The 4,649-nt window shown below is 43.1% G+C and overlaps 1 long non-coding RNA gene across 2 annotated transcripts; it reads left to right on the plus strand.

Moving 5' to 3' along the window:
• The first annotated feature begins 1,011 nt into the window (after window positions 1-1,011).
• LOC141373079 (uncharacterized) lies at window positions 1,012-4,143 on the plus strand. Of its 2 annotated transcripts, XR_012378708.1 has the most exons (3): window positions 1,012-1,246; window positions 2,307-2,401; window positions 3,564-4,143. It is a non-coding gene; the product is annotated as an uncharacterized lncRNA (long non-coding RNA). The 2 variants fall into 2 exon arrangements; XR_012378709.1 differs by lacking the exon at window positions 1,012-1,246 and having other exon boundaries at window positions 1,611-2,401.
• Window positions 4,144-4,649: the final 506 nt, after the last annotated feature.

A 4,649-nucleotide genomic window follows, 5' to 3' on the forward strand; every position in this document is an offset into this window, starting at 1 on the left:
TCAAGAACTACCCTCTCTGGTTCCATGCTCTGTCCTCCAGGCCCACTGGGACAGTCTTGCTTTTGGTGGGTGGACAAGAGAAGGACAGTGGCCTGGCTCCTCTCAAACTGAGGAGGAAATAGTCCTAGCCCTGAGTTTTTTGACTTAGTGATTAATAAGAAAGGATGCCAACAAATCCAAAGATTCCCTCTGTGTTTTATCTCAGCTGCAGGAAAAGAAGAAACTGCCTTTTTAATACAAGGTCATATGACTACCATGGAGAGCGACAAACTAAGAGTCAAAAGTCTCTAAGCTCCAGTTGCCCCATCCACAAAAAACTCAAAACTGTCTCAGGAAAAACTAGGACAGGCTGTAACTTTCCAGAGGTATCAATACAGGTTTTGTCCTAAGAGGGGGTAAGGAGACCACAGTTCTCAGGGAAGCAAGCTAAATAGGCAGAGTAGGCACATGGGGTGGAGGCCGTGATCACGCCCCTCCTGGCTTATCCTAGCACCCTTCATCTGGTCGTCGGGAGCATACTTTGGGGACAGCATGATGAAGGGGCATAATTGTATGGGTGTGATTTCTGCGAGGGTGAGCATAGGGTTAACGGTTCACTTTCTTGGGCTACCTTCAGGACTTCTACTATTTACATCTTTCCCCAGAGATGTATTTTTATTCTATTTTAAAAGCTAGCCTCGGGAAAATAGCTCTTATCTTACAACAATAACCCCTAATGAGTGCTCACCAATAGTTAATTTAATGTGTTCTTTTGTACTGCGTTCTCAGCCACAGGCACAGAATCACAGGACGGGTGATTGGAAGGAGCTTACACAAAGTTCCGCTCAGAATGTGGGCTTTGTGATCACACAGATCTGGTTCCATTCTGCTGTGTGCTATGTGACCTTGGAAAGCTACTTGACCTTTGAGTCTCAACTTCCTCACTACATAAATTGAGGATAACAGTGTCTGGTTCAACAACGATGCTGTATACAGACACTGTATACAGTGTCTGTATCAACAACGATACTGTCATAATTCCTAACAACAATTAGAAGAGAGCTTTCTGGGCACCAAGATATTGTTCTCTGACTTTGGAGAACTCTGTTCTGGAAGTCTTGAGATTTCTACAAGTATATTCACTCACTGGGCTTTTTGCCTCCTTCTGAGTTGACATAGAGCCTCAAAGTGCTCACTCAGTTCTGCCTTTCTTGGGGGGGGGCACTTCATTTCTGCTAGCTTCAGTCTCCTCAACCACATCTCACGGGTATGTCTAGAATCTTCTGTCGTGGCCCCGTTGTGTTGACAGAATTAGTTGGGGGGAGGGGGGAAATCATCAGAATTGTGTTATTTACTAAGTGGTATTGACAGTTTGAGTTGTGCTGCCTTCCTATAAAGAAATGGATGGATGGTTTTTCTCCTCTTTTTAATTGGAAAATATAGGAGAATAACAAGGCTAAAAATGAGAGACAGAAAGAGCAGGCTAAGGTGGATGTAGCCAGAGGGCACTTTTCTGGCTTTTTATTGACAACTCTTCTTTCTCCCTTGCCTCCCCACCCCTTTAAATGAACACTGTTTGTGACCATTTTTGCCATAAAAATACAAGGATAGGGCTTTGAAAAGCTGACATTCCTCAATATGTCAAGAAGAAAATCTAAGCTTGTTTCAAGTCTGCAAGTGCATATTGACTAAAAATTCACCAGCAGACATTTCTGAGCCAGAAGAGCAAATACCCAGTGCAGAGCAGTGGGGCCGGCCCCAGCCGCGGCGTGCCAGGCTGCTCTGTAAGGTGCACAAAACCACCTCTTCGGAAGAAAATCGAGTTGAGTTCAAGGCAGTAGCTTCCCTCAACACTGGTATTTGTTTCACCCTTGCATGAAATTAAAAAACAAGCCCCAGCTTTTCTCCAGAAAACTCGTCTAGCTGCAAGCCAGACTTCAAACAGCCCTAAAACGTCCTTTGCCTACACGCCAGATAGTTCAAGGCAGCCGAAAAGTGCCCAGGAGAAGATTTTGTATGGGAACGTTAACTTCCCATTCCATTTGACTTTTGGTCTTTAAAATACAGGTCAAATCAATGAATTTAATGAAGGCCGTGTAACACAATGGCTTTGCCTTGCATTTTGACCCACATAAAGGGGAGGCAGTCCAGGTCACAAAGCTTTAGCAGAACTTTAAGTGGTTAGTACACAAATGTGACAGAACGTTTAGAATCTCAGAGACTTGCAAGGCCTATTGACAAGCAGTTAAAAGTATTTGAAATAGCTGCATGAATGAACTTTGATAAGGTAGCACTATTGTCTTCCGCCGCCTCTTTCTCTTCATAAGAAAACTCCCCTAAAAGAACAAGAGTCAATGAATGTGAAATGTAGTGTCAGTTTTACTGGACTCTGGACGCCTTTCAGCACTGTGGACTTTTTGTGGTGAGTTCATGCTATTTAAAAGTATTCTTCCCTCGGAGTTTCAACCCTTGCAAATGGTGACTTTTCAGTCAGCTACCCACCCAAGTCTTTTCCAACTGTTTTCACGCCATGAATAGCTAAGTTAAAAGAAGTGAAGATTAATTTCAGGTTTTTTGCCTCTTCCTGACACTTGGATTTTTTGAGAGGGGGTGCACCATCGCTTACCCTTTGGCTTGGTGGAGGGGGTGGCGGGGTTAATAAGCCATGAGGGGGGACGAGCCATGTTCTTCTGAAGCCCAAGGATGATCCCCTCACACCAAGAGCATGGGCAGGAAGCTCCATTGCGGAAAATGGCCCATCACCTTTAAACTGGGAGAGAGGAGGAGATGCAAAATCTAAGTGTTTAATTTTCAAGAAATGTGTAGGGAAATGGTGGGGGAGGTCTTTTCAACAACGCCCTAGGACACTGTGTGGGCCAGTCCTTCCATGCCAAGAAGGGCTCCTTTCCAAGGATCCCCTAAACCTGTCTTTATGTATATTTATATCTATATCTATTTATCTATCTATCTATCTATCTATCTATCTATCTATCTATCTATCTATATTTTTTTTAATGAGAACATCCATTTTTCCGAGCTGCGTCTGAAATATCAGTCCTCAGGGGCGCCCCAGCATTGTGTGAGAGCCTCCTGAGCCCGTTGAGAAGTTGCATGGAGACAGTGGTGGGATGCAAAAAGTCTACAAAGACCCCGTCTAAAGGGCCATGTGTTGGTTTCACAGGGTTTCATGGTTCCAAGATTGGCTAAATATGCTTTGGGGGGTTTTCTCAGTAAATCTCTATAGATAGATTTTATTGTATTTTACCCTTTTGTCTGTTTTTTTTGTGTTTGAAATTTCTCCCTTATTCATTGACCAGTAACTTTCTGTCACCCATCTTTGACTTCTCTCCTTACATCTGCATTTAAGCTGTCATTTACTTCTGCTGTTCCCTCCTCTCAATATCTGACAGCCAAAGCCTTCATGCGCTTTTATCCCTTTGTGTTTGCATTATGACATAACCTGTGCAAAGTGGCCTGGCTCCCCAATTCTTGTATGTAAAATTTGCAACATTTTTTGAGACGGGTCAGTGCCCATTTTGGGGATCCTTTTCTTTATCTGAGTACCGTGTTAAAACTTTTTGCAGATGTGGCCTATTCAGGAGCAGACTGCGGCTGCATGCAGAGATGGGGAAAAGAAGAAAAGCCTTTCCTATTTTGTGATTGCCATAGTAACTCAAACATTGCCAGTGTGTTTGCTGGTCCGGTCGGCCGCAGCCTGTGAGCTTCATTTCCTGTGCAATCAAGCCCTCTACTGGAGATCATGGCTCGGGTGACACGGGGCTACACAGAGGACAGTGTGCTTGTTAGGCCTGAAATTAAGCATTTCACTTTAAAATAATACCCATTTGTATCCATTTTGTTCAACATAACAACAGCTGCTGTCCCTGGAATGACAGACTTGCCTTTTTAACCAAAGCTTCATATGACATTTATGAATGAGGCTGGTTCCATTCACTTGCAGTTTGAATTCACAGTAGTTATTTTTTGCTGGGTTTTTTTCCTTCCCCAGCATATGGGTGAAATTCAACATGATTCAAGTAATTATATACACAGTTCATGAGGAGGAAAAAGCCTGCTTTGTTTGTATCATCTCTTTTAAACTAGTTAGTGGGCTTTAGTCCTTTAAAAAAAAAAAAAACAAGGAGGCAAAATATAGGAGATGAATTGGTGCCAACTTTAAAAAATGTTGATAACCTCGAAATAGTGAACGATAATGAAAGAAGAGGTGATGTTGTCACTGGGTTTTGTTTATTCGTTTTTGGGTAAACAGCTAAAAACATCAGTCTGAGTTTCTCAGTGGGAAAGGGGCAGAGCTCCTGCTGAAGAAAAAAAAAAAAACACCAAAACAACAACAACAACAAAAACCCCGACAACTCCTAATTCTTGTTTTGCTTGCCCAGTGCTCAGAGTCCAGAAAAATGAATAAAACCACAAGGCGTTACCCAGGTGGAAATGCCTGATTTGGCACAAAAGACCAAATGGCCGTCCTTTTTCAGAACGCTTCCCAGTTCCACAGTATCACTGGTATTAAGAGAAATAATCAGTGTTGTCACCACGTTGACCAGAAAACGCGGTGTAATGCAGGCGCGTGAACAACAGCTCTGTGTAGCTCTCCTCCTCCCCCTCCTTTCTTTCTCCCCCTTCATTTTGATTCATCACCACCAGCAGCA

Source organism: Callorhinus ursinus, unplaced genomic scaffold (genome assembly GCF_003265705.2).
Source record: "Callorhinus ursinus isolate GAN/ISIS: 27379988/994484 unplaced genomic scaffold, GSC_fseal_2.0 scaffold7, whole genome shotgun sequence".
In the NCBI taxonomy this organism is placed as follows: Eukaryota; Metazoa; Chordata; class Mammalia; order Carnivora; family Otariidae; genus Callorhinus; species Callorhinus ursinus.